The sequence below is a fragment of the Pristiophorus japonicus genome, unplaced genomic scaffold (assembly GCF_044704955.1).
Source record: "Pristiophorus japonicus isolate sPriJap1 unplaced genomic scaffold, sPriJap1.hap1 HAP1_SCAFFOLD_504, whole genome shotgun sequence".
Taxonomy (NCBI): domain Eukaryota; kingdom Metazoa; phylum Chordata; class Chondrichthyes; family Pristiophoridae; genus Pristiophorus; species Pristiophorus japonicus.
Window position 1 is genome coordinate 401070 of NW_027254410.1, and position 11372 is coordinate 412441.

The window sequence follows — 11372 nt, forward strand, 5'->3', positions numbered from 1 at the left end:
AGTTATGATACATTTCGATATATTTATATATATTTATATATGAACTGGAATATCAGTGGCTAGCTGCCTAGACCTCATGGTGCAACGGTAGTGCGTCTAACTTCGAGTGAGAGAAATTGTTCCACAGTGACACCCATTTCATCTTTTGTTCCCTTTTAAACACTAGAAACTGAGACAGGGGGAATAAATAGAGAAATAAAAGCACAGGGATATAGACAAGAGGAAGAGAGAAGGGGAAAGATACTGCCCCCACCCAGAACTAATGCAGAAAGCCCTCTGCTGCGCTCGGGGTGGCCACCCACAGCCTGCATACACTAATGGGAGAACACCAGCGGCAGGTCGGGGCCATGAAAGGAACGGCGAGCGGCCCTGGGAGCAGCTTGGAGGTCCCGGAAGACTACTCCAGGGAGTAGCGCGAGCTGGTGCAGGAGGGCGGCGGCAGCGAAGAGTGACGTCATCAAGGTCCAGGTCGGTGATTGGAGCGTGGGCAGGTGCAGCAGGAGCGGCGAGATCGGGGCGAAGGAGCGGCGAGAGACTGTGGAGGGATGTGATCAGGGCCAGGGGAGGTATGAGTTCGGGGCCAGTGGCCCAGGGGCAGCACGGGCCAGCCCACACTGCGATATGTGTGTGCACTGAGTCCGTGCAGTAGAACTGGTCTCCAGTCGACCTGCTTAACACTTGCCACTGGACCAAGACCTCGCTCTGTCAAGCCCGTTTGATGGCTGGGGTGCAACGGCCATCACAACTAAAAAAAATCCACGCACAGGCATCTTCCACCGTTCGGCATGTAGTTCGGGTCCTTCATTAAAACACCTGTGAACTCATCCTTTTTCGGCGTGGAAGCAAGTCATCCTCGTTTCGAGGGACCGCCTATGATGATGATGATGATGGATACATTAACGTCCCAACAGCTCATTGACTGCAGGAGTGGGACCGTGCGGCGCTTCAGAAAACATGTCGAAAAGGCAAAGTCACTGATTCCGTCTCATTTGCTCCTCCGATCAAAAATAACAACACACACTAAAAATGCTTCAATGATGGTTACACTTTATCTCCGTGCAGCCTCTACAGTCTAAAGACACCACAACGGTAGTGTGAATACATTCTTCCCATCAAAGTTCTATTTGTGCTACTTTGTTGTGGCAACTCTTGATTGCAGTCACCAAGATATCCCTTGAGATAGAGGGTAAAACTCATTATTTTCCTTTGGCAATGCTTTTAAGAATCTGAGAAGATTTGACTGGAGGTTTATTAACAGATAGCACTTCGTAAGGCCTTTATCTCCATATTTGCTAAGCAGTTGGCTCGTTGGTCTAGTTGTATGATTCTCACTTTGGGGTTGTTACTTGAAATTTGCGAGAGATCCCGGGCGAGCCCTTTTTTTGCCGTGAATTTTGAATTTGCATCGAACCTTTGCAAAGAAGCACTTGCATTTCTGCAGCGTCTCTCAGGAACTCATAACGCCCCAAAGCGCTTTACAGCCGTTGAGTTACCTTTGAAATGTTGTCACTTGAGTAAAGATGTGCCCAAATCACCCCACACGCATCTCAACTCTTTGTGAAGGAGTTCATAGAATCATAGAAGTTTACAGCACGGAAGGAGGCCAATTCAGCCCATCGTGTCCATGCCGGCCAACAAGAGGCTATCCAGCCGAATCCCACTTTCCAGATCTAGGTCCATAACCCTTCAGGTTACAACACTTCAGATCACATCCAAGCACTTGTTAAATGTGGTGAGTGTTTCTGCCTCTACCACCCTTTCAGGCAGTGAGTTCCAGACACCCACAACCCTCTGCGTGCAGAAATAAATAGGTGCAGGCGAAGGCCATTCGGCCCTTCGAGCCGCACCACCACGGAGAATGAAACAGTTAATTCAGAGACCATGGTCCAGAACTTAAAGTAGGGTAACTTTGAAGGTGTGATGCATGAATTGGCTAGGATAGATTGGCGAATGATACTTAAGGGGTTGACAGTGGAAGGGCAATGGCAGACATTTACAGACCGCATGGATGAACTGCAACAATTGTACATCCCTGTCTGGTGTAAAAATAAAAAAGGGAAGGTTGCTCAACCGTGGCTATCAACGGAAATCAGGGATAGTATTAAAGCGAAGGAAGTGGCACACAAATTGGCCAGAAATAGCAGCGAACCCGGGCACTGGGTTTGATTAGGGCAGGGAAAATAGAGTACGAGAGGAAGCTTGCAGGGAACATTAAAATGGACTGCAAAAGCTTCTATAGATATGTAAAGAAAAAAAGGTTAGTAAAGACAAACGTAGGACCCCTGCAGTCAGAATCAGGGGAAGTCATAACTGGGAACAAAGAAATGGCAGACCAATTGAACAAGTACTTTGGTTCGGTATTCACTAAGGAGGACACAAACAATCTTCCGGATATAAAAGGGGTCAGAGGTTCTCGTAAGAAGGAGGAACTGAGGGAAATCCTTATTAGTCGGGAAATTGTGTTGGTGAAACTGATGGGATTGAAGGCCGATATATTCCCAGGCCTGATGGTCTGCATCCCAGAGCACTTAAGGAGGTGGCCTTGGAAATAGCGGATGCATTGACAGTCATTTTCCAACACCCCATAGATTCTGGATCAGTTCCGATGGAGTGGAGGATAGCCAATGTAACCCCACTTTTTAAAATAGGAGGGAGAGAGAAAGCAGGGAATTATAGACCGGTCAGCCTGACATCAGTAGTGGTGAAATTGATGGAATCAATTATTAAGGATGTCATAGCAGCGCATTTGGAAAGAGGTGACATGATAGGTCCAAGTCAGCATGGATTTGTGAAAGGGAAATCATGCTTGACAAATCTTCTGGAATTTTTTGAGGATGTTTCCAGTAGAGTGGACAAGGGAGAACCAGTTGATGTGGTGTATTTGGACTTTCAGAAGGCTTTCGACAAGGTCCCACACAAGAGATTAGTGTGCAAAGTTAATGCAAATGGGATTGGGGGTAGTGTGCTGACGTGGATTGAAAATTAGTTGGCAGACAGGGAGCAAAGAGTAGGAGTAAATGGGTACTTTTCAGAATGGCAGGCAGTGACTAGTGTGGTACCGCAAGGGCCCTAGCTGTATACATTGTACATTAATGATTTAGACGAGGGGACTAAATGTAGTGTCTCCAAATTTGCAGATGACACTAAGTTGGGTGGCAGTGTGAGCTGCGAAGAGTATGTTATGAGGCTGCAGAGTGACTTGGATAGGTTAGGTGAGTGGGCAAATGCATGGCAGATGAAGTATAATGTGGATAAAGGTGAGGTTATCCACTTCGGTTGAAAAACAGAGAGACAGACTATTATCTGAATGGTGACAGATTAGGAAAAGGGGAGGTGCAACGAGACCTGGGTGCCATGGTACATCAGTCATTGAAGGTTGGCATGCAGGTACAGCAGGCGGTTAAGAAAGCAAATGGCATGTTGGCCATCATAGCGAGGGGATTTGAGTATAGGGGCAGGGAGGTGTTACTACAGTTGTACAGGGCCTTGGTGAGGCCACACCTGGAGTATTGAGGAAGGATGTTCTTGCTATTGAGGAAGTGCAGCGAAGGTTCACCAGACTGATTCCCAGGATGGCGGGACTGACATATCAAGAAAGACTGGATTCACTGGAGGTCAGACAAATGAGAGGGGATCTCATAGAAAAGTTTAAAATTCTGGCGGGTTTCGACAGGTTAGATGCAGGAAGAATGTTCCCAATGTTGGGGCAGTCCAGAACCAGGGCTCACAGTCTTAGGATAAGGGGTAAGCCATTTAGGACCGTGATGAGGAGAAACTTTTTCACCCAGAGAGTGGTGAACCTGTGGAATTCTTTACCACAGGAAGTTGATGAGGCCAATTCACTAAATATATTGAAAAAGGAGTTAGACGCAGCCCTTACTACTCGGGGGATCAAGGGGTATGGCGAGACAGCAGGAATGGGGTACTGAAGTTGCATGTTCAACCATAAACTCATTGAATGGTGGTGCAGGCTAGAAGGGCCGAATGGCCTATTCCTGCACCTATTTTCTATGTTTCTACATTCCAATAAGATCATGGCTGATCATTCACCTCAGTACCCCTTTCCTACTTTCTCTTCATACCCCTTGAGCCCTTTTGCCATAAAGGCCACAGCTAATTCCCTCTGGAATATATCAAATGAACTGGCATCAACAACTCTCTGCGGCAGAGAATTCCACAGGTTAACAACTCTCTGAGTGAAGACGTTTCTCCTCATCTCGGTCCTAAATGGCTTACCCCTTATCCCTTCGACACTGACCCCTGGTTCTGGACTTCCCCAACATCGGGCACATTCTTCCTGCCTCTAACCTGTCCAGTCCCGTCAGAATTTTATAAGTTTCTTTGAGATCCCCTCTCATTCTTCTAAACTCCAGTGAATACAGGCCCAGTCAATCCAGTCTCTCCTCATATGTCAGTCCTGCCATCCAGGGAATCAGTCTAGTGAACCTTCTCTGCACTCTCTCAGTCGCAAGAACATCCTTCCTCAGATTAGGAGACCAAAACTGAACACAATATTCCAGGTGAGGCCTCACCAAGGCCCTGTACAACTGCAGTAAGACATTCCTGCTCCAATACTCAAATCCCCCAGCTATGAAGGCCAACATGCCATTTGCCTTCTTCACCGCCTGCTGTACCTGCATGCCAACTTTCAATGACTGATGTACCATGACACCCAGGTCTCGTTGCACCTCCCCTTTTCCTAATCTGCCGCCATTCAGATAATAATCTGCCTTCACGTTTTTGCCACCAAAGTGGATAACATCACATTTATCCACATTATAGTGCATCTGCCATGTATTTGCCCACTCACCTCACCTTTCCAAGTCACTCTTCAGCCTCTTAGCATCCTCCTCACAGCTCACACCGTCACGCAGCTTAGAGTCACCTGCAAACTTGGAGATATAACACTCAATTTGTTCATCGAAATCATTGATGTATATTGTAAATAGCTGAGGTCCCAGCACTGAGCCCTGCAGCACCCCACTGGTCACTTCCTGTCATTCTGAGAAGGACCCATTTATCCCAACTCTCTGCTACCTGTCTGCCAACCAGTTCTCTATCCATGTCAATACATTACCCCCAATACCATGTGCTTTAATTTTGCACACTAATCTCTTGTGTGGGACCTTGTCAAAGGCCTTTTGAAAGTCCAAATACATTACATCCACTGGTTTTCCCTTGTCCACTCTCCTTGTTCCATCCTCAAATAATTCTAGATGATTTGCCAAGTATGATTTCCCTTTCCTAAATCCATGCTCACTTGGACCGATTTTGTCACTGCTTTCCAAATGCTATGTTGTTTCATCCATAATAATTGATTCCAGCATTTTCCCCACTACTGATGTCAGGCTAACCGGTCGATAATTACCCGTTTTCTCTCTTCCTTCTTTTTAAAAAAGTGGTGTTATATTAGCTACCCTCCAGTCCATAGGAACTGATCCAGATTCGATCGACTGTTAGAAAATGATCACCAATGCATCCAATATTTCGAGGGTTACTTCCTTAACTACTCTGGGATGCAGACTATCTGGCCCTGGGATTTATCAGCCTTCAATCCCAACAATTTCCTGAACACAATTTCCTGACTAATAAAGATTTCCTTCAGTTCCTCCTTCTCGCTGGACCCTCGGTCCCTGAGTACATTAGGAAGGTTATTTGTGTCTTCCTTCGTGAAATCAGAACCAAAGTATCTGTTTAACTGGTCCGCCATTTCTTTTTTCTCCATTATAAATTCACCTGATTCTGACTGCAAGTGACCGACGTTTGTCTTCACTAATCTTTTTCTCTTCACATATCTATAGAAGCTTTCGCAGTCAGTTTTTATGTTCCCAGCATACTTCCTCTCATACTCTATTTTCCCACTCCTTATTAAACCCTTTGTCCTCCTCTCCTGAATTCTAAATTTCTTCCAGTCCTCAGGTTTGCTGCTTTTTCTGGCAAATTTATAGGCCTCTTCCTTGCATTTAACACGATCCCTAATTTCCCTTATTAGCCACGGTTGAGCCACCTTCCCCATTTTATTTTTTCTCTAGACAGGGATGTACAATTGTTGAAGTTCATCCATGTGATCTTTAAATGTTTGCCATTGCCTATCCAGCGTCAACCTTTTAAGTCTCATTTGCCAGTCTATTCTAGCCAATTCACATCTCATGCAATCGAAGTTACCTTTCCTTAAATTCAGGTCCCTGGTCTCTGAATTAAATGTTTCAATCTCCATCTTAATAAAGAATTCAACCATATTATGGTCACTCTTCTCCAAGGGGCCTCGCACAACAAGATTGCTAATTAGTCCTTTTTCATTACACATCACCGAGTCTAGGATAGCCAGCCCTCAAGTTGGTTCCTCGACATATTGGTCTAGAAAACCATCCCTAATACACTCCAGGAAATCCTCCTCCACCGTATTTCTACCAGTTTGGTTACCCCAATCTATATGTAGATTAAAGTCGCCCATGATAACTGCTGTATCTTTATTGCACGCATCTATAACTTCTTGTTTGATACTGTCCCCAAATTCACTACTACTGTTTGGTGGTCTGTGCACAACTCCCACTCGTGTTTTCTGCCCTTTGGTATTCCGCAGCTCTATCCATACAGAGTCCACACCATCCAAGCTAATGTCCTTCCTTAATATTGCGTTAATTTCCTCTTTAACCAGCATCGTTCCCCGACCTCCTTTTCCTTTCTGTCTATCCTTCTTGAATGTTGAATACCTCAGGATATTGAGTTCCCAGCCTTGGTCACCCTGGAGCCATGTCTCTGGAATCCCAATTATAACATGTTCGTGAATTGCTGCCTCTGAGTGAATTCATCCACCTTATTACGAATAATTCTCGCATTGAGGCACAGAGACTTCAGGCTTGTCTTTTTAATCCACTTTGTCCCTTTAGAATTTTGCTGTAATGTGGCCCTTTTTCATTTTTGCCTTGTGTTTCTCTGCCCTCCACTTTTACTTTTCTTCTTTCTATCTTTTGCTTCTGCCCCCATTTTACTTCTTTCTATCTCCCTGCATAGGTTCCCATCCCCCTGCCATATTAGTTTAACCCCTCCCCAACAGCACGAGCAAACATTCCCCTAGACATTGGTTCCGGTCCTGACCAGTTGCAGACCGCCCGATTTGTACTTGTCCTATCTCCCCCAGAACCGGTCCAATGTCCCAGGAATTTGAATCCCACCCTCCTGCACTACTCATCAAACCATGTATTCATCTGAGCTATCCTGCATTTCCTATTCTGACTAGCTCGTGGCACTGGTAGCAATTCTGAGATTACTACCTTTTAATTTAATTCCTAGCTCCCTAAACTCAGCTTGTAGGACCTCATCCCATTTTTCCCTATATCATTGGTGCCTATATACACCACGGCAGCTGGCTATTCACCCACCCCCTCCAGAATGCGCTGCAGCCACTCCGAGACATTCTTGACCTTTGCACCAGGGAGGCAACATACCATTCTGGAGTCTCGATTGCAGCCGCAGAAACATCTATCTATTTCCCTTACAATAGAATCCCCTATAACTATAGCTCTCCCATTCTTTTTCCTGCCCTCCTGTGCAGCAGAGCCACCCATGGTGCCATGGACTTGGCTGCTGCTGCCTTCCCCTAATGAGTCATCTCCTCCAACAGTACCCAAGGTGGTGTATCTGTTTTGCAGGGAGATGACCGGAGGGGACTCCTGCACTGTCTTCCTTCCACTGCTCTTCCTGATGTTTACCCATTCCCTCTCTGCCTGAGTAACCGTTACCTACGGTGTGTTCAATTCACGACATCCTGAGCATTGCGGATGAATCCGTGCGCAGCTCCAGTGCCGCAATGAGGCCTGTCAGGAGCTGCAGATGGATACACTTGGTGCACATGTAGTCAGCAGGGACACTGGAAGCGTCCCTGACTTCCCACACAGCACAGGAGGAGCATGACATGTGTCTGAGCTCTCCTGCTATGACTTAACCATTAGATTTACTTAATTCGGCAACAATTCTAAAGTTTCTTTGCTGCTAAGAACAAGAAGAAATCACTCAACCAGCCAATCACTTACCCTCTTGGCTGTGACGTCACCCTTTGATTACTTTTGACTTCTTTCTTACTTTTGACCCTGCACCAGCTGTAGCTCGCTGCTCGCTGCTCCTCCAGCCGCTGCTCCTCCGACTGCCGCCGATCCCCGGACTCCTACTGGGCATTTATAGGCCGCTGCTCACACCGCCTCCGGTCACTGCTCCTCCGACTTTTGGAAATAAATAATTCTGTCAGGCAGAGTCTGCATAGATTTATGAAAGGGAAGTCATGTTTGACAAATTTGCTGGAATTCTTTGAGGGTGTAATGAACAGGGTGGATAAAGGGGAACCAGTGCATGTGGTGTACTTGGACTTCCAGAAGGCATTTTGACAAGGTACCACATAAAAGATTACTGCACAAGATAAAGGTTCCCGGGGTTGGGGGCAATATATTAGCATGGAGAGAGGATTGGCTAACGAACAGAAAACAGAGAGTCGGAATAAATGGTTCATTCTCTGTTTGGCAATCAGTAACTAGTGGGGTGCTGCAGGGATCAGTGCTGGGACCCCAACTGTTTACAATCTATATTAACGGCTTGGATGAAGGGACTGAGTGTAATGTAGCCAAGTTTGCTGATGATACACAGATGGCAGGAAAAGCAATGTGTGAGGAGGACACAAAAAATCTGCAAAAAGACATAGCCAGGTTAAGTGAGTGGGGAAAAATTTGGCAGATGGTGTATAATGTTGGAAAGTGCAAGGTTATGAATTTTGGCAGAAAAAAATCAAAGAACAAGTTATTAGTTAAAAGGAGAAAAATTGCACAGTGCTGCATTACAGCGGGACCTGGGAGTCCTTGTGCATGAAACACAAAAGATTAGTATGCAGGTACAGCAAGTGATCAGGAAGGCCAATGGAATCTTGGCCTTTATTGCAAAGGGGATGGAATATAAAACAAAGAAGTATTGCTGCAGTTATACAGGGTATTGGTGAGGCCAGACCTGGAACACTGCGTGCAGTTTTGTTTTCCATATTTAAGAAAGGATATAGATGCTTTGGAGGCAGTTCAGAGAAGGTTCACTAGGTTGATTCCGGAGATGAGGGGGCTAACTTATGAGAAAAGGTTGAGTAAGTTGTGCCTCTACTCATTAGAATTCAGAAGATTGAGAGGTGATCTTCTGGAAACGTGTAAGATTATGAGGGGGCTTGACAAGGTGGATGCAGAGAGGATGTTTCTGCATACTAACCTTTTATGTTACATGTACAAGGACCCCCAGGTCCCTCTGCACCGCAGCATTTCGTAATCTCTCCCCATTTAAATAATTATTTGCTTTTTTATTATTGCTACCACAGTAGATAACCTCATATTTCCCACCTTATACTCCATCTGACAAATTTCTGCCCACCCACTGAGCCTATCAATATCGCTTTGCAGATAGTTTGCGTCCTCCTCACAACTTGCTTTCCCAGCTATCTTTGTATCATCAGCAAACTTGGCGACATTACAAACATGCAGAGCACAGAACAAATTATTGACATATTGACTCTCCCTCAGTTAGTATTTCTTTCATTGTGCAAAAGAAAATTATCGAATCATTAATTATGTTATCCCATGAAAGCAAAATAAAAGTTTAACGAAAATAATTGGCAAATTTGAAAGGAACATTTTTGTTTTGTGCCGTTTCGGTCAGAGAAATGTTTGTGAAAGAAATTTTTTCAGAAAAAGGGATTCAGCATTTCAGCTTGTCGCTGAACACTTCTCTCTGGGCACTGCACTAGGCCGCAGTTTCCGTAGTGTAGCGGTCATCACGTTCGCCTCACACGCGAAAAGTCCCCGGTTCAAGCCTGGGCGGAAACATTATTTTTGAAGCAAAAACTGGTTTTAAATGTTCATTGCTCATGTGACAATGGCCTCCTTCTGTGCTGTAAACTTCTCTGATTCCATGAAGAACATTTAAAACCAGTCTCCTAAAATACAGAGTGTGTAAAATCAGAGAGGGAATAAAACTTCCTCAATGATTAAAGTTTCACAAATTATTAAAATGAAGTTGTTGAAGTTTCGACTGACCCTCAGTGATCATGTTAGCATTTCTTTCATTCTGCTCAACAATGCTATCGGTTAATACCAGCAGATCTAAGCCGCATTTCAAACCCGGAAACAACTCATTCATTATTCACCCTTCCCAGTTCCAGTGCACAGAGGGTTATTTATACTTCATCCCAGAAACTCAAGTCCAACTTCTGACATTCCTTATTTCTAATTACTAACTCATTTATTTTGATACCACTCTGAAGTGCTTTGGGTCATCTATGTAATTTAGTTAAATTACTTCACTTTAATTAAAAACGGTGGTCGCAAAATGATTTCCCTAACTGGGAATCGAACCAGGGAAGCTGAAGGGATCGAAATGGTTTTGTGAAGCATTTGAAGATGCTCTCTAAAAATCTCACACTGCTAATTTAAAAACACGGTTACGATTTGTTTCAGTGTGAAAGAAGGGGATTGCAATGTCAACAAAAACACCAGGCAGTGACTGCATTAAGACCAATTCAAACTTTTCACAAAGTTGGTATCACAAAGTAACAGCTGAGCTAAAGTTGGCACTGACCAATGGGTAAAAACATCTCATTATAACCGATAAGCTCACAAATATCAGGAGGAGTGCAGTCTGGTCAATGTCAAACCCCTCCTTCCTTATTCAACAGAGACATGAATGGCAGACAGACGCCACAAAGTTTAATTAAAGACCGAAGTACAAGTCACATTTAATTTCCAAATCCTTTCACCATAAAATTCCTTCACTTTATTTCAAATCTTACTGCGTTGATTCTGAAAATGAGCACCATGTGATCTTACCTTCAATACTGATTCTATTATCTGGGCACGGTAGGAATTACCGCTCCGCTTTTGAGCCCAATTTGACAAAAGTTGCCCCAGATTCCTGGTGTCGTCAGCAATGAATATTTTGAACCAGACTCCTAAAATAGTGTTTTTTTACATGAGTTCACAGGATCTGGGTGTCACTGGCAAGGCCATAATTTATTGCCCAACCTTAATTGCCCTTGAGAAGCTGGTGGTTGTTGTGTATCTGTAAAGCATGCACTCCCATGTTCCGCCACTAGGGAGCTCATCCCTTGAAGTCCCACGGGATCTCAGCATCCCTTTGGAGCACTGTATATAAGCCGGCCCCCAAGGCCTGTTCCTCACTCTGGAGTGTCTTATTAAAGACTGAGGTTACTGTTACTTTAACCTCCGTGTGTGCAGCCTCATCTGTGTTAGGAACGCAATAACTGGCGACGAGAATACGAATCCAACGCAAAGATGCAGCAAACTGTGGGCATCCTGGAGAAGTTCTCGGAGGTAGCAAGCTCGGAGGAAGCT

The 11372-nt window shown here is 44.8% G+C and overlaps 1 non-coding gene across 1 annotated transcript; it reads left to right on the forward strand.

The window, feature by feature from the left end:
* Nucleotides 1-9775: 9775 nt before the first annotated feature.
* On the forward strand, nucleotides 9776-9848 carry trnav-cac (transfer RNA valine (anticodon CAC)). The gene has a single exon. It is a non-coding gene; the product is annotated as a tRNA-Val (tRNA).
* Nucleotides 9849-11372: the final 1524 nt, after the last annotated feature.